The sequence below is a fragment of the Streptopelia decaocto genome, assembly GCF_964273445.1.
Source record: "Streptopelia decaocto genome assembly, chromosome: 3".
NCBI classification, from domain to species: Eukaryota; Metazoa; Chordata; class Aves; order Columbiformes; family Columbidae; genus Streptopelia; species Streptopelia decaocto.
Genome location: NC_138656.1, coordinates 55,554,807 through 55,577,035, shown reverse-complemented (window position 1 = coordinate 55,577,035; position 22,229 = coordinate 55,554,807). Strand labels below are relative to the sequence as shown.

At 40.6% G+C, this 22,229-nt stretch overlaps 1 protein-coding gene across 2 annotated transcripts in view; it reads left to right on the top strand.

Moving 5' to 3' along the window:
- The first annotated feature begins 3,003 nt into the window (after positions 1-3,003).
- Positions 3,004-22,229, top strand: part of IPCEF1 (interaction protein for cytohesin exchange factors 1) — an 85,883-nt gene continuing 66,657 nt past the window's right edge. Inside the window, exon 1 of one of the 2 annotated variants that reach the window (XM_082048301.1) lies at positions 3,004-3,033. The gene's annotated coding sequence lies outside the window, so the exon portion shown is untranslated. Of the gene's footprint in view, positions 3,034-4,920; positions 4,982-22,229 lie in introns of those variants that run through there. The other variant, XM_082048303.1, reaches the window with a different exon arrangement.

The following is a 22,229-nucleotide window of genomic DNA, read 5'->3' as shown; positions in this document are numbered from 1 at the left end:
TGGCCACCTCAGTTTTTCAGGATGATGTAAGCCACTGACTTTCCCCCTTAGAAGAATTAACCTAATATATTTTTTTGGGAGAGAGGGCAAAGGTGATTCTTAGGTGATTATCTAATTTGTTAATTGGGTGTGGAGATAGAGGAATTAATCATGAAACAAATGCTGGACAGTGCTCTTTAACAGGGAGAATCCTTGGGGTTAGTCTGTGATTGCAATTTGTTTGTTTCCTGGACCCTGTAGAGAACAGAAGTTCACCATGCATGGTAGCAGTTTGGCAGCTAGGTGGTAGCCAAACAATCAGAGGACAACCAAGCCCTACTTACAATGCCACTTTCAGCAAAGTGGGTTAGTTGTGGTGGTGTGTGTTTTTTTTTGTTTGTTTTGTTTTGTTTTATTTGTTTCCCTCCTCCCCTAAGTGTAGCCCTCCTTCAGTACAGCTGGGCCAGAACTGTTGAAAGGTATCTGGAGCAAACTTGATGAGATCCTGATGGGCTATGTGGGCTATGCTTGTTGCTGGCACTTGACTGCCACATGTTTTGATGTACTGTGGGAGTGCCTTTGCAGGTAATAAGCCTCAGACCCTCATGACCCTCACTTGGAGGCTTTTTTGTTTGGGAAATATTTACTGAGGGCAACAGAAAATGTCAGAGTCTAAACTAATATGTGTATTTAATGGCTTTTCCAAGTAATGGCATGTTTTTTGGACCTACTTAGTAACATGTTTCCCTTTATCATCCCCCATTAGCTGTTTATAGTGCAAAGGCTTCTAATGAAATCTTTGCATATTTTCAGTGAAAATGTTAATAATACCAGGTAGTCACAAATGGTTCATGAAGTTTTATCTGTAAACTGTAAAAAACCAAACAAACAAAAACCACCTTTTTTTCTACCTTATGAATAATAACTTAATGAATGATAATAATAAAGGTTTTCTTAAGCATAACACAGCTCTAGCTGAGACTGTCTACCCCAAGGCCACTGAATGTCCCACTGAACATGCAGAAGTTTTAATGTCTTCTGGCACAGATCTTGACTGTTTGTTTCTGGTGGGAAGTTGATGTGAGTTGCTATAGCTTACTGAGTAGGATAAGAAAAAAAACACTGATCTCCAAAATGAATTATTTCCCTTTCCCTTCTTCCTCTGTGACCTTCCCTTCCCTACATTAAGGCTAAGGGACTTTCCAGGAATTTCTTGTACAAACAAACTGCTATAAAGCTTTTAATATTTATAGCATAAGCTAGTTTGTTTTGTTGTCCAAGATAACTTTGGCTAGAGCTTTCCAATAAAAATAGCACTGCCGGCAAGACAGTATTTTCAAGCTCTTGACTCACATAAGAATTCCTCTCTGTTTAGTAAACTATTGGTTTAGACTCTGCTTTGAAGCTCCTTGGACCACCCCAAGCAGCCCTTGGCCCTTTAGATGCAAACACATCGGCTTCTTATCACTGGAGGGAAAGAAAGGTCTGCTTTTTCCCCTAGGCCTGAGTTTTGTAACTCTGGATTCCCAGGCCCTGTTGGAGAGATGGGCACAGACCCACCACACAGGCTTCCTGCCCTTCCCTGCCTGCCAGCAGCTAAAGCAGCAGTCCCTCTCTTCCTCCTACTCAGGTGCTGAGTGATGGGCCTCTGCTTCAGCTTTCAAAATACAAAATTTGAAAGTTTTTGGTTGCATATGAGAAAAGTAATTGTTCAGGGTTGGTTGTTTTTTTGTTTTTTTTTTTTTTTTAGAAGTAATAAACACAAAGACAGGAAGTACAAACATTTAGGATTGAGTACATCAAGTTTTTCCTAGTTGGAAGTCTTGCCTGGGATGTTACTGATGTGACTAGGCATTAACCCTTAATGCAGCAGGCCACTGGTGAGCTCTGTGGTCCCTTCTCCTACCACCATGCAGGCTGGTCTGTGGCTTTCTTTTTTTGAGAGATGGTCTGGACTTTTACTTAACAGCACCTGCACTGACAGCTTCTGGCTGTGCCATGGTGGAATTAGAGGATTTCTTCCCTCCTCCATTGTGGCTTTTTTATGAGCTGGGGACCAGGTGAGACTTGCTGCCCATTAGCAGGGAGACAGGGGAGGTTGATGTGGTACGGTGGGTCATACACCTGGTCAGCATCAGCTGTGTGGTGTCCTGTGGTGAATAACCTGCACTTGGTTGCTGTGATTGGTCCCAATGAGCTATGGGTCAGAACTAGCTTATGCATATGCTTGAGTAACAAACAAATCTGGGACTAGAAAACTAAAAACTAGGTTGAAAGGATAATGTGATAAGATAAATGAGCTGTTGTACTTGGATTTGCAAAGTTTGTTTTCCTGTTGAAGTATGGGGATAGTTTGGAGGGATGATGTGTCCTATAACACAATGTTAATGCACAGGTAAGGTGAGGAAGCCGTTATTTAAGAAACAAAGCTTTGGCGGCATATGAGCTCCTCATATGGCATGGGCATGATTGATCTAATGTTGTGCAGAAAGGCCTTTATTAAAACAAAGTGGGCAAGTAAGCTGGGGTGGTCTGGGAGATGCTGTGAAAGGAAGCACTGAGGCAGACACTTGGGGGGTGGGGGTTCACACATGACTGAGCCTGGTCACAAGAAATGCATTTGGCTTGCTGCTGACTGGAGTTTGCTGTTGTGCTTGGGATGGTATGGTTTCTGTGTGGGGAATAAGGCCTCTAGCAGGATGTGTAAGAGGCTCAGGTTCCAGTATTGTGACTCATTTTCCCAGTAGTTGACCAAAGAGGGGGAGTGTGATGGGAATTCATGATGAGAAGTACTCCTGTTGTTGTCAAGAAATGGTGGGGAATGAAAAAACCATCACCACAAATTTGAAGTTCAGAAAACCTGAACCAATCCTGGTAACTGAAGCACATGGCATGTCACATAGCTCACTCCTGTAAATGTGGATTTTTTTTCATCTAGTTTCCAATGAAGTATTGGGCATGTTTTCAAAATGTGGAAGATTTTGGACACCTTCTGATCTCACACAGTGCTTGCTGCTCACATAGGTAGATGTGATTAGAGACATCTTGAAAAGGGTGAGTGAGTCTGGCAGTGTTAACTCTGGGCAGGAGCTGCAAGGTGACAGTTGCACCAACCTGACTAGTTTGATACAGACTCTTTGGGTTGGATGTACATAACATGTCTACGTTTTAAAATGAAGTCAGCTATAAAAAACAAAAATCAAACAAAAGCTATTACAAGAAGAGATGTTGCCAGAACATGATTGTCTGGTTGCTTTTTGATTCTTTTGCCCAACTTGCACCCCTAAGACAAAATCCTATGTGATGCCCTAATGGAAAGAAACACACTAGATGACCCCAAAGGCTTCCTTCTGTTGATCAAAGCACCAGGCCAGGCAAGATTTCTGTTATTTTCCTCTAGGTCTTGACTGAATTCCTGTGATGACTAGTCCATTCAATCTGTTGCTGCCTTCCCCCAACCTTAAGTGAGGTGGCCTGTGGTGGCACAAGTGCTGCGCTTGCACTTGAGCAACAGTTGTGTGTTCTTCTGGATGGCTGCAGTTTGACAGCCCTTGCTGAGCACCTTGGGCAGTTTCTGTGTTGTCACACTCATGCGCCTGCAGAAGGCCGTGCTACGTTTGATGTGCTTGGGCTGCCTTTGTTCTCTAGAATAAGTAAGCATTTCTCCTGCAAAATAAACAGGACATGTCTGGCAAGAGGTTCTGTCCAAGGCAGAACTAACTCTACTTATTATTTTTACTTGTTGTGTCAAATCTGTTTGGTTTATTAGAGACATTCCTGATTTATGGCTGCAAGAGTGGAGTGAAATGAAAGTAGGACCTTCTTGATTAAGAGGATTCAAGTGAACATTTGAGCAAATAAAGAGGACAGGGAAATTGGAGAAGTAAAACCAGGCACTGATTCTTCATCTTTGATCAGTGCTAAAACAAAAATACACCAAGTAAATGTGTCTGTGTTTGTGTGTGTGGTTTTTAATTTTTTTTTCTTCTTCTCTTAGGCTACTGTCTGGAAACCTTTGTTATTCTTATACAAGTTTCTAGACAATGAGAATATCTTGAACTTTCAAAATATAGCTGCAGGTAACTTTGGGACACTTACAACCAAGCTGCTGCTTATTGTGCTATTGTATGTGGGAGAGCAGACTGCTTGCAACATCGGGCTTTTCTGTTCCTTTGCAGACCTCCCACTCTAAAACCAATGCACATCACATCTGGTGGCTTTCAAAATGATGAGCTTTTCACTAGATCCTCTTTTCACTGCCCTGTTTGATGTAACTTTGTGAACAATATAGAATGGATTTTTAAAGACTGGAGATACTGCAGTATAGAAGCACAAGTAGATGTAATTATGAGATTTGAGAACTAGATCTATTTTAAGTAACGCACACACTGCTACATTTTAGAAGAGGAGTTGTTCTTCAAATATAAATTGTGTTGGTATATACTTAGACTATTAATTATGACTTTGATTCAGAAATGCACAAAGCACCATTTGTGTGCCACTTCAGTAAAGTTCATGTGGAAAAGCTGAATCATCCAAGCCATCTGAATGATGCTCGCTGTTCAGTGGTTGTTCTCCTCAGCAGGCAGCTGGTGATCTCGCTTCCTGTATTTGTGGCGAGGGGGGAGAAAAGGAAGATGGGAAGGAGTCTCCATGGTGGGGGAGCCCTCTTGGTTCATATGTGCAAACTTAAAAATTTTCCTGAGAGATCTTTAGATTTGTGGTAATTTAAAACTATGTTCAGAGGATTGAAGAGGCAATATATATTACAAATAGGCTACAGTGTTTTTTATTTTAAAGTAATAATGTTTTATCCTCTTTTCAGGCATGACTTGCGTAGTAGAAATTGTATTTTGGGCATTGCTTCATAGGAGGGGCACAGGAGTTGTGGTAGGGCTGGGTATCCTTCAGACTGGATGGCTTCTGTGTCTTCTGCTCCTCTCTGAAAATCAGGAGGTGAACTGTGAGATTTTAGTATGTCTCAGCCACCAGCCAGAAAATGGTAAGTTGACATATCTTTTGTACTGGCTATGTTGTGAATGGAATATTTAATTTATATGTTGATGTACCTAAGCTCAACAGTAGTAAAGGGCTGTTTAATGCTGTAAAAACTACTAGCTAAGGAATGGGATACACAGCTGATAGGGTTCGGGGAAGCAGTAGTTTTGCAGACACTCCCACACACATCCTACAACTGCAGCATCTTTAGTTTTCCAAGTATAGGATGTATCTAGTTTTCTGTGGGATATTTTGTTTACATTGACATTGCCAAAGAAGTTAACTGGTTTTTTTTTGCTCTATCCTTTCATTACAGTCTGTCTTATCTATTTAGATGATAACTTTTTTTTTGGTAGCAAGATGTATCTTACAGTTTTAACTTCTTGAGCATGCTGGGTTGGTGATTTAGTTGACCTTGAGACACTTCTGTACTAAATAGTAATATTATAGTAAAAAAATGCCTGAGGAGCAGCAGAATGGAAAAAGAAATGCAAAGAAGCTTTGCTCAGATCTTGTTGGTTCAGTGGCAAGCTGAAGCTGAAGAGAAGTACTACCAGCAGACATTCAAATCTGCTTTTGATTCTATACCAAACTCTACAACTCTGTCTGTATGAATAATAATCTGCCTGGGAAATCACGGTAAGTTGCTTGTATTTCCAACCAACATAGAACAGAAAAGGGGTCAGGGCTCTTGTTCTCAGCAGGTTCTTCAAGAGAGTCTTATGTTGATTGTGCTGGGGGGGCACTTCCATTCCTTTCGGTGACTGTCATTTAAGGGCTGGCAGCGCCTGTCACATAACCTGAACAACAGATAGTTCTAATGAGGGGACAACAGCCCTCTTATAGGACTCTTTGCTTAGAAAACATTGGCCTTTGAGGAAATACTAAATATAATGATGTTGCATAGTCTTAAGAAGAGGTGACTGAATGTTGTAACAAACATGATAAAGATTTGTTTAAGAAATGTATATGACAGATTTTTATAGTTGTCTTATACAGCAGACTTAAGTTACAGCATGGAGCTTCAAGTTTGGTAGAAAAACTGAAAGTCAGGGAGAGTTAAGTACTGGCTTAGGCTGCTGAAGGAGGTTGTGGAACCTCCATTATTTGATGTATTTAAGAACAGGTTAGACAGCCTCTGTCAGATATAGTCCAAGTATAATTGATCCTGCTGGAAGGGACAGACTTAATGATCTCTTGATGTCTCTTTCCAACCTTATCTGCAGAGTTGTGAGTAGGCTGTGTATAATTGCATCCTGGTAGAGTTCATCAAGGGCTTTCAGGTTGTTCTGGATAAAAGCCACTGTATGCACTTCAAATGGCTTTAACCATAGTTAAGTTTTGAGGTTTAAAGAAGCCCAAAGCAACTGAGTGACTCTGAGAAGATTCAGTTTAGTGGCACCATACAGCAAAAAAGGACAGGGAGCAGCAACATACGAAATCAATACTTTTGCAGTTTTTTAGTTACCTAGAATAAAATCATCATCTTCTGCAATTACCATTGTCACTCCTTCAGTAGAGGCACTTGCAGAACATCAGAAGAGCTACAGTTGTTTTCCCCTTAATAAAAGTACCAGGAGTGGTGATACATTTCTGAATCTTCAGGGGAAAGCATATTGATAGCTTTAAGTATATTTTAGTCTTTGAAAACCAAAGCAACAGATCTACAAAATGTACTCTTTTATATTGCTTCCTTTGATATGATAGAGTTGAAAAGACCCCTTTTCACCCACACTCACCCTCCCTTTTCCTATTGCAATCCTTAGTTTTTAAAAAGTAAAATAACTTGTGGACAAGAAGAGGAGCTCAGTGCTTATGAAAGCAGCTTGTTTCTGTGTATAAGTTCCTTGCTAAAACAAGCTGTATAGCAAAAACTACCCACCTTCATCTTCTTTCAACCAATGGGTAGCCCAGGGGTAAGAGCTCTGTGGGGGAGGCACAGTGATGGCATTATACTGAGAAATTAATTTCCCACACAGTGGAAGTCATCAGTGGCCAGAGTCTACAAAAAGTGGCACTGGATGACTTGAGTATTTTTGCATGTAGAAATCTCCAAAGAGGAGGAAGTGAAAGGAGGCAAGTCTCTTTTAAGCAATTTTAGAGATGTGACTTCATTTGTACATGAGTACGACAGCTCTCTTTAACAAAAAGCATGGTGGGAAGTGGGATAGACTGTGCCTCTTCTACCACTCAAAGGACTGAGCCATCTGTTTTTCTATGTCATCACTGAATATTGTATGGTTGGCTGCCTTTATCTCTTCTATGGACTATTCATTCTTTCCATAAGTAGCACATATGTTTCTTCAGGCCTATCACTATTCTCCTCACTGTGATTCAATGCACATGTAAAGGCAGTAGTTATTTTAGGAAGCAATAGCTCAGTCTGTGCACCAGATTCCAATATACTTTCTTGGGCAAGTTTTCAGCTAATCCATTGATATGCAATTAAAGTGCTTTGAAGATGTAAAGTGCCATGTTACTGATAAATACTGATTAGTCATGCAAATAAATGGAAATATTTTAATTAGGGCAATTTCAACATGACTTGTACTGTGGAAAAGAGCCTATATAAACATATTAAATAGACAATTTATTAGTGGGAACAACCTGTGATTAAGGGCGTTGTGTTTTATTTTTGTTTGGTTTTGGTGGGGTGTTTCAGGGGGGAGGAATAATTACATGGTAAAGTATCAATGCAAGAGAATAACAATTAGATAAACTAAAAAACAGTAACTGATTATCTCTGTTTTTCAAAGTATGCAGAAAGCTACAAATGAGATATTTGTGTCCCTCCATCTCTGCTTGAGCCACAGTACAACTCCTATGTTGGAGATGCTCAGCTATGCACTGCCTGAAATGTGGCAGCTTTGCTAGCTGGTCATTGTTTGAGTATACCTACATGTCCTATGATGCTGTAGAAGTTTTGTTCTGGGATTTACCATTGCTTTTCTGCCAGGATGCTTCTTGGGTTGTCTGCCAGCATCCTGACTGGGAGTAATAGCTAGAGGCTGGAACATTTGTCACAAGGCTTTCTGGTGTTACATAGGAGATGTGTGTCAAATGTTGCTAGGTCTTTTTTATATTTACTTCATAGTCACTTTTGCATATGTGTGCCATTACGTGTAACGTGAATATAAATGGAGGGCCAGGATTAAGGTAGCGTGTTATGCCCACATGGTCAGGAAGGCTTTGGAGAGTCGGAGCCAGATCTTTCATGTTCTTGCATGTGGTTGCACCCCATGCTTTTGCTTCTCTTGAAAATCAGGATCAGGTACTTCTGTGATAGGCAATGGAGCAGAATATCAGACTATTGTTATTGATCTGTGTTTATCACCTTTGACAGTATATCTGGGCAATGGAAGTGATGAATGTTTGGACTACGGGAATACATTCATGAAATTATGTCTTTTTCTTTTTAGTGCCAAGACTTGTTTATAATGAAGCATGCCAGAGTTCAATCAACCTTCTATTAAAAATCAGGAGGGGCAACAATTTACCTCATGGTGAACACCATGTAGCACCCCAATTTACCATCACAACACCCACAGTCTCTTTCATTTATGAATAAAATGCAAAGACTTAATGTGAAGTCAGTCTTCCAGTCCAGCTTCTAGTTTCAGTTGAATTTACCTGAGCTTTATATGAGTGCATTTATGTATGTGTATGTCTGTGGGTATATGTATATGTACCTATGCATTTTTTAATGTTGCCTGAATGTAAACTACTAGTCTATAATATTTATCAGAGATGGAATTGCAGGACTTGTCAGCTCTGTCTTTCAGAGTCATGTTCACCTTTGATTCAACCCTTCTCAAAGAGCTGAGACTTTTAAATTATGGTCAAGGCACATGGCCAGTTGCCTGTTGCCACATATCCCTGTCCCCACAGCCATTCTTCTTACCTAGAAAGGTAGTAAAATCAGGCTCAAGTAAAAGCTATAATGATGCAGCTCATGTGTAACTTGCAACTTTATGCCTCTATGAGAGAGATACTTCTCTTGCTTTTTTTTTTTTTTCTTTAAACTGGGAATGTGCAATAATATTTCACAATAGTTTAGGTTATGATGCCTGAGTAGGCATTTAATTTTTTTTATGGCTGCCTACACGAAGTTCAGTGCAAAGCATCTTGTTAATCATTGCTATTCTCTATCTAATGTAAGGGTTACACTCCAAGTGCAGTTGTGTCTGTTTCTGCTTTCAAAGAGCAGTCAAATTGACATTTAGAGTTGAGCTTTGAAAAAAAATGCCTTGACTTCATGACCTTTCTAAAACTGATATTTTCTGGTTTTTAAATAGGGACTTTCACTTGAAGGAATTTACAACACATTTTTCTCTCAATCCTTTGCACTTAGATCCTGGCTTCATTCCAGATTGTAGAAACTAGATTTGTAATTGCCTTATTTACAAGGTAGGCTTTCCCCTCCTTCTTGTTTGCTTAACTTGACAGATTGTAGACTGTCAGGCGCCACTTAACCTTTTTTTTTTTTTAAAAAAAATTGTTTTATTTTAGTTCCTTTTTTCTTAAAGATCAATTTATTCTCTCTCAAAAACCTCATCAAAATGAATAGAAAAAAGGGGATTATTCTGGATTAAATTTGTAATACCAGAGACTATGTCAAATTGTGGGTTTACCGGAATGGAAGAAATTAAAGTTGTACTTAGTTTCATTAACAGATAGTTTGACTTTAAATTCCTGTTTTATTTTTCTGTGGATTTGCAGGTTTTGATAACATTTGGCTAAAAAAATGCTCTGAATTTCCATTCCAAGTTTAAAACAAGAATCAAACATGGTAAAAATTTGGGTAACAAAACTCCCACTCCAAGTGGCCTCAGGCTTGAGACTGTGGGTTATTTAATTTATTTTTGCCTTCCGTCTCTGCCTCTTTGATATCTGAATGGCACTACAAGTTTGAAGCGCAGCGCAGAGGGGAGAGACAGCCAGCACGGGGATGCTTATCAGGAAGACTTGTGCCTTCAGGACATGCACAGGCTCTTCTCTCCCAAACAGACCACCACATGCCCTTTTGCCTTCTCGCTGCCCCTCATCAGAACCTTTCTCTTCCCAATAATCCTACCAGCAGGTCTTGGGTCCAGCATTTTCTTTAGGAAGAGATAGCTGATGGGTGAGAGAGGGTGCAGTCCAGAGTTTGTTTTGGGACCAATGGGCTATAAAAAAGCTCCCAAGTGAGCTAGTTGCCCTCTTGATGTCTGTGTTTCTCCACTGGACACCTCCCACTGCAGAAAAGGGCTTCAGCAGTGTCAGGTCATGCTCATGAAGGTGGAAATGGAGGAGGAAGGATGTCTTCTCTTGGTCATGGTAGGTGATGGACCATAGTTGGGGAACCTGGGATATCTGTCTGACTCTCTTGTTGTGCCAGGAGTGCTGAGTGTTGCTGAAGATCCCTGAAGAGGATTGTCGACTGGAGCAAAGAGGAGATTATTCCACACCAAAGCATGTTTGATATCTGCACAGTCCATCCACACAGCATTGTCATTGTGCGAGTTGAAAGCGGGCACAGTGGTACCACCACTGAACCTCACTCCTCCGAGACTGGCACCAAGTAACTTACCAGCATTGGTGCCCTGGGGCATTTGCGCCTGTGCTGCTTGTCAGAAGGTCTATGTCTGAGAAAGGTCTTTCCCTTGTATGCAGTCCTCTGGTGCTCACCTACTGGAGCCTCCTCACCCTGCCCCTTTTACAGATCATGCAGGGACATTAGAGGTACAGCTGGAGAGATCTGGCGCTTTCCTGCAAACTGCAGCATCTTGTGTTGGTAACCACGGCAGACTTTACATCAGTCTTTGCTGGTTTTGGCCAAGATGGGAACTTCCATGCGAGTATGCAGACAGTGACTACCAAAGTTGTGTGTTATTTATACAGCATATTCTCATATCACTTTCTCTAGATTTATTTCAAGTGGATCTGTGTACCAAATACCACTGTCTGAGCAGATGGCTCTTGCAGCCTGACTGGCTGGGTACTCAGGCTTTTATCTGTATGGGTCTGCTGTAGGAAAGCACCATATAACTATTCAGCTAGCTGGGCTACTGAGGAGTTGTCAGTGCTGACCAGTGCTGCTTGGATTTTCTGGTTCTCTCAGCCTCTCTCTTTTATCTCAAATAGATTGCAAAAAGATTCTGAATTCTACAAATTGACTTGCTTGTAACAGTGTGACAAACAGCTTCTGTATAACAGCCTGGTGTACAAGTCCTTCAGAAACCGCTTCCATGGTTTTCTGTTTGTTATTTGTGGCTTTTGACTGCCTGGATAAGCTGTGCAGATCTCTCTCTGCTCCCTGGCAAACTACTGCAGTGGGAGAAAGATGTATTTTTTTTTTTTTTTTTCTTTTCCCTCTGTGTGTGAATGTGAGTATTCATACAAAGCACAGACTGCCTGGTCATGCACATAAATGATCTATTCAAGATAATGATGATGAAAAAGGAACATAAGTCAAATAGATCATCTTCTGTAAACCTAGATAATAGTGAGGTCTGCAGAATCTACTTAATTTCGGCCCTGGTCCTACAAGCATTTATCAGTGTGTCAATACATTTATGTAGCACTGTTGACCTCTAGAGAACTCCTTGAGTTTATAAGAATAGTCCAAAGGATATGGAGTATCCAGAGTCATTTTGTTAAATCTCATCTGCTTTAATATGTTAGTCTTTAGGCTGTGGTCATATGTATTTTGTATTTCATAGGAAGGGGAAGGCTATTCCAGAGGTGAACAGCCGTTAATTGAGTGCAGGTCCCAGGGCTGCTGCAGCTGCCTGTGCCATCTTGCATCTCAGCAGTAGGAAAAGGAAGGTCGTGGTAGAGAAAGTAATGTTTAACTTGCATATTACAGAGTTTTATAAGAATGAATATTTTTAAAACTGTGAGGCAGTCAAGAGCTAGCTGTGGCTCTCTATATTTCCTATTTGGGGTCAACAGGGTGACTGACATTTGATAATTCATGTAGTTTATTACAAGCTTTAGATGCGAAAGTTCTTATAAATGCCTTCGGGTTTGCCATCAGGAAGAGAATATAGAATGACTTGTTTGGCCTCATCCACAAGGTTAAACAACTAAATAAAAAGGGCTTTGGAGATAAACGACTGTTTAAAAGCATTCTGGTAGATGAGACTGAATTTATTAGTGTTTTGTTTGTTTGTTTTTTAAAGACAAGAGATTCAAAGCATGTACATGTTAAATATGACAGCAATGAATGCTGATAGTCATTTATAACTGTTCTCCTTGCTGATACCTGTCAGCTGTGGTCTCTCAGTAGACACTGAGCAGAATGAGGCTCATTCCTGCACCATCTTTGCTGTTGAACTGACTGAAATGTGAAAATCCAGATGTCTCTTTAGGGTATAGTTTCATGTTTTATAGTGTACATGCGTGTTATAAGAATTCATGTTTGAATTGATTCCGTGCCAGTGAAAAAATAATGTATAGCTGAGTCATAATGGAAATCTGGATACAATGAATAACAAGAGAAGAACTTGAAGGGAAAGAATGAGAATAGGAAGTCTAATCTTCAGCTTTTCTATATATAGAAAACACCTCAAGGGTAAGCACACACTGTTTTGTATAAATACATATAAAATGTGTTTTGTAGGCACATATTTTCAATGTGTTGTCATGATCAGAAACACATGTAGGCTCTGAAAAATTATGTGAAGCATGCAGAGCCCTTTTCCATGCACATAAGTAAAAGCTATGTGCAGTGTATATGTGTGCAAATATTTAGCTGGAGGAACAGCCACATAAGAACTACTTCTGAATGTACAATCCCCAAGTCAGGAAGCCACAAATTATAGGTCTGAAATTTACCACACTGGCTTGTCTACATAAATAAAACCAACTGGAAAGATAGGAGGGAGGAAAAATGCATTTACAAATAGAATTGGATTAGAGAAGAGGAGAAATGCTAAATGCTCTTCTTGGCTCTAATCAGAAGGCAGGAAGATTATTACAGACAGGAGCTTGCAGACTGCTGCTAAACAATTTCCCGGCTCTAAATTTGAGTCTTGATTTTTATTTACGTGTATGCATACAATGAGGCCTTTACACATAATCATTATTTTGACAGAGGCCAGGAGGAGGCATGGTTGGATTTGTTTTTCGCCTTTCCAGGAACATTGCCATCATCTTAATCCCTCTTTGTTTTTGCCAGGTCTTTGTGCTGGGATGATGTCATATTCTTTATCTACCTTTTATCTACCATGATGAGGCCTTCATCCTGACCAAGGGTGTTGGCTGTTTGATGAATGTTGAATTGGGAAGCGGCCATAGGAAACCTGAATTTCTATTGCAGACAGCAACACTTAGGCTAGAGTAAATACAACTGATACTTGTAAAACCACAGAGACAACTGCTTGTTGTCAGAAGGCCTTATACAGGCGTTGTTACATCAGTCCTCTTCCAGTTCTCCCACTCTTGGCCTATGCCTTGCCAGAGCAAGTTCCCAGAGCTTCTCTTCCCCATGCAGCTGTCACGCTTGCAGCTTGAACTCGGCTGCAGCTGGGGCTGCTTGGAGGCTTGGAAAAAGTAGCTGCCCAGAAGAACTGGTTGCTTATCAGATCCAGGTGTTCCTGGAACGGGAAGAGGAAGGACAGCAGGTAAAATACCGTCCTTTGAATTGAAGGGTAAAAAAATGGGATGACATTAGATCTAAGAGCAAACTGTGTGCACTTTTCTGTAGTTGTCTCTCTGAAGAGAATCGCTGAGCAGAGGTGTAATTGTCTCTGATGTGGAGCATCCCAATGTGGTAGAGAAAGCCTGGCGCTCTCCTCGTCTCCTGGTTGGGCTTGGGAGGTCTGTAGCATGGCTGGCAAGAATCACGGCTCTTCCTTATGCAGACTTCTCGGGGCTTCATCCGTGTCCTCTGCTTCACCGGCTTGGAGGGTGTAATGGAAGAGGAGGAGAAGGGAAAGCATTATGTAAGTTGGGGAAGCTCCCTTATTATCTATCTATGTCTAAAACTTTTAAATAGAGGGGTTGGAAAGCAAACCTTTTCTCAAGACAGCATGTTGTGAAGCTAGAACTGAACACGCAGGTTCAGCTGTGTTACCTGCCTTCTCTGGAAAAGAAATATGAGGAGTTTATTTGGTAAATGCCTGGAAGCTGGAGGCTTGGTGTAGGGAACTCTCTTGCTCCAGAAGGATCAGTAAGTTTAGAAAGTTCAGTTCTATCCGTAGGCTCTGCTGTTGGACATAGTAAGCGGATGCGTATAACACTAAGGAAAGTGACTGCTGAGATTGGGTCAGCGTTAACATTGTTACACGGCAGCTCCTGGAACTGGAGCATGGTAGCACCTGGATGAGAGGTGTTTCTGTGAGAATGTACCTCCTGTTCTCACCCTAAAAGCTGACTTCTGTTTCATTTTAACTATGGAATTAATCAGCTTTATTAACTTAAAATCCTGAGACTTTGGTCAGCCATTAGTAGTCTTTGCATCTTTTTCGTTCCTGTGTTTGAAATGTTAACTGCTACTATTAGTCAGCTAGACTGATCTCAATTGGCATCTAATAACAAATACTTGGTTTGGGCGGTACCTGAGGATTGCAGTCCCCTGGGAAGGTGAAGCTCCCCATAGCATTTCATGGATCTATGTCTGCTCCTCAGAACACTTCCATCTGTGGGAGAGAACAGCCATCACTTTTCTTGGGTGATTTGGGGAACTGAAACGGAGGTAAGCAAAGTTTGCTCAGCAATGCAAAGCAAATGTGGGAATGGAAAGCCCTTGAATTGTGAACTAGTGTTCTTCTACGGCTGGGCTATCTTCCCTGCTGCCAATCTCTTAACTATTCTGTGTCTGTGGATCATTCAGCAGTACATGGTGGAGGTTTCTATCAGTTATTCAGTCCTTGAAATTACCTCTGCTTGATGGGCTACAGAGAATTTGTCTGAACTGTATTTAATGAAGAACATGAAAAACTTAAGTTTGTAAATTAGCACTGAGAAAAACATCCATTTGAATATTTCTATATGCAGAATAGGTTTTAATTTTCTCTTAAGATTTTTAGTTACCACTTTGACCTGTTTAGTGTGATTCCACTTTCTGTTTGCAGTAACAGAAGTGATTAGGGTCTAAATCTTATTTCTGTTTAATTCTTCTGGATTAGAATGTGCACAGTTCTCCTTACTGGAGAAGTGGGAAGGAAATGGTTTGAGTTGTGGTACAGAAGAGTTGTGCAAAGAAAGGCTTAAGATTAGTGCTTTGTGGTGTTTCATTAGTGAGTGTATCCAGTGTGGTCTCTTTGGGGACAAGATACATGAACTGTTGTCACCTTCTTGCAGAAGAAGGCCGAGTAGACAGCTGCAGGTGGGGGAGTTTCTGCTCAGTTGTAATCTTTGGAACAAAGCTGTTGTGTTCCAGGGATTTCAGTAGAGTCAGGCTTATCTGTGACACTTCTTTCAAAATATCTTCCTACGTATTTTCCAAAAGCTTTTTAGCTGTTTGTAATGTTCCTTTTGGATTTCCTAGATGTGACAGGGCAGGGTTGGGAAAAGACATTTAATCTGACTACCATTCATGGAATTAAAAATTGGTTTTAACTAGTGCTTTATTGAATACCTTGTTTAACTGTAATCTCTAGCATTTCACACAACTTGAAGCTGGTTATGCTGAACAGTGTTTATCGTGCTTTGGTTAGATAGATCTGATCGAGTTATGTACAGAAACTAGATGTCTTATTAGACTCTCCCTATCTCAGAGCATAAGAGGTGTAACGGAGCCTCCCACTGAAACCTGAGCTCTTCAAATGGCAAGCCCTGCATGCAAGTATAGGTCCTTGCTTCCCTCTCCGCTGGAGGAAGTTAGTCCACCAGCTGTCACATTCTGCTCTTTAAACCAGCACTTCATCCAGCCATAACACAGTGGCTGGACCAGGAAGTGTGTTGCTGATATAAATGTTCCATGAGCCAATGAGTAGTTAAACACTGTATGGCTGGTAGTGGCAGAGTCATACAGTGGTTTAAATTTATGTGGGGTTATGCTATAGAGAAGTCTTGAAGTGCTGCAGTTGAGTGTTTCTGGCAGCCAACTTAAGGGATGGGATAGAAAGGCTTTTTAAATACACTGCTGTACAAATGTATGCTTAATGTGTGCATGCATATGTAGTATTATTTATTAAAGTAGCTTTGCATAACGTGAGATGGGAGCAGCTGTTCTGCACATGGCTGAGGCATGGTGCTGCTTTCCAGCAGAGCCCTGCCCCTGTCTTCTCCTGCCATGTGCCACCAGCCCCAGAGCATGGCAGCAGCAGCAGCACCCTACAGCCTGTGGCAGCCTCCATGGCTGTGCTGGTGCTGCAGGGGGAGCAGTGCCCCAGACCCTGGATTTGGGGTCTAGTTGTTGCTGGTATTAGTATTATTAATCTTCCAGCTCAGGATTTCTGAGAAAGCAAACATCAGCACTTAATCTGTAGGGATTTTCCTTCTGAGGATGGACAGAAGCTCTCAGTTATAAAGATTGTTCAGTAGGAAGTGCTTATTGAGAAGAAAAAAACATTCTGGATGTCAGTAACAAAAAAGAGGGTGCCAAAGAAAACATCAGATCTGTCATCTTCATTAGGTTAAACAAGTGTAGCTCTATTACTGTCAATACCATAAATGACTTCTCCCTGAAATTATTAACAAGGCAACCCATAAGACCGGAGCCTGAGCAATGCACAGCAACCTGATATAAGATGTAAGAATTACTTTTCAGTAGGAATCACAGTGTCTTCAAATTCAGCATCAATCTGATGGTTAAGAAACAAAAGAACTTTAAAGAGTGGATCTAAATAACATGAGAAAGTTTCAGAGAAAATAAAGAGGAGCAGCTAAAAGGATAAACTGTTTGAAGTGGCATCAAGGCTACTTAGGTCAGCCATTATTAGAAACTGAGAGCAAACATTTGTCACTCATTATGAAAGATTTTAAAAGTACCAATAATAAAATGAAAAAGATAGTATGTGTAAACAAAAAAATATAAGTCTATTAGAAATAAAAATGTCTATCAAAAAATGAAATTCATGAAATAGAATAAAATGGAAAAGACTAAGTTGTGGTAAATAATGTTGTTAGTCTTTTTTGATTGCTGAAGTCACAAAAAATTAACTGAGGAGGGGAACATACCAAAATCCTTTCAGATCTTTAGAAACAGAGACCAGGGAAAGATTTTAGTACCCTTCGAGTTGTACAAGAAGTGGGAAAGGATGATAAGAAACAGTGTTAAATTAACCCTTGTAGTAAACGTTTCTAGAGGAGAGCCTTCTTGTGCAAAAGAAATCAAAGGAACTGTCTCAAACAAATATTACAAGGATCTCTTCTAAAACAAGTAAGTAAAAAAAAACGGATAGATCATCAGCCTTCGGCAACTGGCAGTATTGATGCAGAATTCTAAAGCAACTGGAAAAAGGAAATGCTAAATTATATACTGTGGTATGTAATTCTTTAGCTGAATTAGTTACAGGGTACTAAAGGGGAGGAATAGAAAGTGGCAAATTAATGACCAGATGGATTGAAAAGTATAGAGAGTAATCCTAACTCTTTTTTTTAATGAAGATGATGTTTTTCACAAACCCAGAGTTCTTTGGATTAATGAGTAAACTCAAACTGAAGGTGTGTCTGGTTGATAGAGGATGTGGTGCTGTAGGTGGGTTAATTCAGATCAGGAATTCTCTTCTGAAGCAAATCTTGTGATCATCCCCGCTTACCTTGCTGTGGTTCACACGGTAGCTAATCGGACTATGGCTACTTATTTGCATGTCATATCCTTGGCATCACCTATCTTGTTCTACAAATGCATTGTTGTTGGCCTACTCCACTGCTTCCCCAGGTACATATCAGTGCAGTGGATTTCCAGGAATCTTTTGTCAGGGCTATTGCAAAAGGTTTGCGAGAGCCAGGCAGCTACAGGTCTTTTGTGGGTTAATAGCTAATTAAAAGGTGGGAAGTAAAGGTTAGAAACAAGGTATGGAGAAGGGAAACTAGGGTTTCAGTACATTGGTGCTCCTCACCTTGAAAAAGAGGATTGAGAGATAATGTGATAAAGGTCTGTCTGTTGTGACTGCCACAGATGGTTACAGGGTTGCAGTCAATACTGAATACTTTTTTTTTTTTTAATAAATGGGAAAGCTAATATGCAGCAAATAACAAGTACTTTTTCACACACCACACAATTAAATTGTGGGAATTGGTGTGGATTTTGTTTTGCTGAATACACAAATGGTTTCAAAAAGCAAGGAGAAATGTTTATGGAAGGGGAGAGGCTGTTGAGAGCTGTTGTATATAAAACTGTGCAAATTTTCCTTCAGGATGTGCCCATACTGTGAAGTGGCAGGAGTCCTCATGGAGGCCTCGCTTTACACTGTCTCTATTCCTGCACTCTCTATTTTAGTATCTGCTGTTGGCCATTGTCAGAGACAGGGCTTGAGATTACCTTTACTCTGACCCAGTTCAGATTGTTAGATAAAAATTCCACTGTTATTTCCTTTTCAATCCTGACGTGCAAGTAATTCAGAAAAAATAACTTGTGAGATCGATTTTCTTCAGCTTGTTATTGAAGATACAGGTGTTTCACCTCTGCATCCCCTTAGGACACCAATATTTTGCATACTACTTTTTTTTTTTTTTTTTTTTTATGGTTGCCTTGGGCCAAGCACTCTAAGTGTAAGGCATGAAATCTGCACAAGTGTGTTCTTCTTGAATGACATTACATTGCCTTGCAATGGCCAGTGAAGCTTGCTTCAGTTCTGGAGATCCTGCTGGTCCTGTGAAGGCTTGCACAGGGCCTCTCAACCTTGTGCACCACCTGTAACCTCACTTGTTAAGCCTCGCTGCATTATCCAGCTGTGGGAAGTGCTTTGCTCATACTGTCTCTGTGTTGGCCCTGGGAGCAATGTTGCCCTGGGCATTCGGTCCAAGGCTCAGTTGCATCAGGGAGATGGCTGGTGGGGCATGGGACAGGTTAAAGGGTGCTTTGCCAAGGACAAAAAAAAGCAAGGACAGCTATAGGGTACCTTGGTAGTTTCTGACTGTGGGAAGAAGCAGGGATGTCACAGCTGTGGTTTCAACTGTTGTAGCAGGCTGTACCACATGAAGGGAATGACTTTAAAGTGGTGACACTGGGGAAAACATGTGGAGCTCCTCAGAGAGCTGAAATTGGAATACCAGGTGGGTCAGTGTCCTAGCAAACAGAAACTGCCTGGGGGTCTGTGGAGAGTTCTTCTATGTTTCAAAGATCCTTTGAACTCCTCAGTAAAGAACTCGTGAACGCTCTTGAAGAAAAGGTGTGTGACAAAACAGGAATCTGTACTGTTGGCTTGCCTAATGCATTTTCTCTCTTGCCTTTCCAATTCTCCTTTTTCACTCTTTCCATAACCATTCACTTTTGTTCCCCTTTGTCCCTGTTTTGTACAGACAAGGAATTCCTATACAACAGGAACTGTTGGAACTAAAAATACAATATGGAAGCTTGAACTGTTTGTTGAAGTGCTGTTATGCCCAAACCATTGCATGATGAGTTGTTTGGGTCTCAGCAACTGTTTATAGCGGTGGAACAACTCTGTAGGAGTAGTGATGGGGCGGAGGAGCTCTGATCGCTGCTTGAAGTGTCGGAGGATGGCGTGTGGCAATATCACTGAGTCACACTGGCTGCAGGGGTGGAGAACAGTGGGAGGGTTCTTCATCTATTTCATTTCCAACATCTTGAATCTTGCTTCTTTCAAAGGAACTTGCCCAAAGTCTGGTCAGTTGTGATATAAAAGGAAAAGAAATCTCTGCTATTTGGTGATGAGCTTGAAGGTTAGAGTTGACGATATCATAGATAACATTGTCTTTTTAATCAAGGAATATTTGGAAGGCTTTTCTGAGAGCTGGTTAAGCAATTGCTCCCTCATGACAAAGCAGAAACCAGGGGTATATCCTCAGTGTGCCTGCATGAGAAGCTTTCAGTGCTTTTGCACAGAATTGCTGTCATTAGCAATGGAAAACTGTTGGTAGAGGTGTCACACAAGTTCTTAGGGTTTTATTTGTTTTTGTTTAATCAGGGTACAATCTAGTCCTACTGTTCTCATGTTGCTCATCTGTACAATGGGGAGATCTCCAGACTTAAGTCTTTACCAAGGTGAAGTGCCCTGTTGAGGGATGTGTGAACCTAGAAGAAAAGCGACTTGGTAAAAAAGGAACAGCAAGTCCCTATTACATTTCTTGAAGCCTAATGCTTAGGTACTAGCATAGGAGCCTGTTCAAAATATACAGAGAGATTTTAACCACTAGACCACAATGACTCAAATGTTTACTAAGATATATCACAAAATGCTTTTATTTCCTTCTCTCACTTTATGACTGACTGTTGATGATGAAAAATGGAAATAAGCTGGGGGTGTAGAAGAAAGGTAAAAATCATAGCTGGGCAGAAAGAGCGATTGCAGAGCACCCTTCATCCTCATCTGGGTAGGTTTGTTGCTGTGCTGGCGCAAATGCTGTGGGGGAGGGAGAGAAAGAGGAAGTAGCAGTCATAGATGCTTTGCAATGTCAGCAGAAAATACTGATGAGAAGTGACAAATACCATCTGATGCTGGTGCTGTTTCACAACGTGTCAGTGTTGCTGTGGTGACCCCTTTTGCTCCTTGTAGGTGTGAGAGCTCAGCAGTCAGCTTCCCTCAGCCCAAGAATAAGCACAAGGGAAATAAGCTGGGAGGGAATTTGATTGGGGAAAATTCAGTTAATCCAAATGAATATGGATGATATGTAGATACCTAATGAAAGTGTCATTTGAAAAGCCATTACTTGATAAAAAGATGTGCAAATGAAAAGGCCACGGTTTGTCAGCATTTTCTGAACAATGTTTCAAAAATTGACCTTTTGTAAGTTAAAGATTTTTGAAGGTAGTGATTAGGCTCTGCATTCCAGATGGCTGTATTATGACAGTATTTGAATTTAAATGCAACTTATGTGACCCTAAAGCATGATTGAATTCAATGCACTCTGGGTGACCTATATACAAACTGATTAAAGTTTATTGATGAATCGTTGGATTTGATGACCCAAGTCAATGGCTGCATTGGCTTTTTATCTAATTATCTTACAGCTGGAATGGGACATCCCTCTTTTGGGTTCTTTACAAGTAATTAGATGGGCTAGCCTTAGGAAGCTTAGAGCACAACTCTAGACTTATTTGAAAAAAATAAATCTGAGATATGTGAAAATGTGGTGTTTTTTTTTTTTTTTCAGAAGACTTTCAAACACTTTAAAATATTTTTGTTTTCAAGAAATAGACTAATTTTTTTCCTTTTCAATTTTTACTTTTGCAAAATGACCCTGTGTTTGGAATAGAAATGGTTGAGTGAGAATGTAAAAAGTGTGTGTGTTGGTTTATTTTTCCTATGTATTTTTTTTTGTTCTGAAGAGAAGCATTACATCCAGTGACTACCCTCTTTTCTCAAATAATTTTTTAGAATATGAAACAGTTGTATAAAGGTCCTATTCCTTTGTCTGTGAAAAAGGATGCTTTAAAAACTTCGATTTTGGATGACTTGCTAGAACAACTGAAATGAATGAAAGAAGGAGAAGGATATGTTGGCTAAGTGAGAAAAGAAATCTTCTTAAGGAGTGTATTTTTGAAGGTGTGTAGTTTCAGTTAATTACCATATCCCTAACAATGATATTTTGTGGTTAGATTGCTAACATAGATTTTTATGGATGTGCACAAGTACACAGGTTCTCCTAAACTTGTATTTATATTCATACATATCCTGCTTTTTGGAAATATATGCATCTTTCAACTTCCGGGAAGCCTTTTAAATTTTCACTACAGGTTTGTGGTTGATCTGCTAGTCAGAGGCAGGTTTGGATCTAACAGAGAATGACAGGCTCATTGCACCACCCAGGATGGGGGAGAGCTCAGGAGGCTTTGTCCAATCTTCTGCTCACAGCAGGTTCAGCTGTGAGCTCAGACCAGCTCACTCAGGGCTTTATCTTGTTGGATGCTGAAAACCTCCATGGATGGAGAATGTACCACCTTTCTAGGTGACTGGTCCCACTGTCCTCTTGGGGAAAAAGGTTTTCCTTATATCCAGTCTGAAGCTCTCTTGTCTCAACTTCTGCCTGTTGGGTCTCATCCTTCTGTCATGCCTCAACTGGGAAGAGCCCATCTCCATCACCTTGCTGATCCCCTTGTAGGTGGTGGAGGTCTGCTGCTAGATGGCCCCTGAAGCTCTTCTTTCTCCAAGCTGTAAATGTCCTAGTCCCTCAGCATCTCCTCACAGGACAAGTAC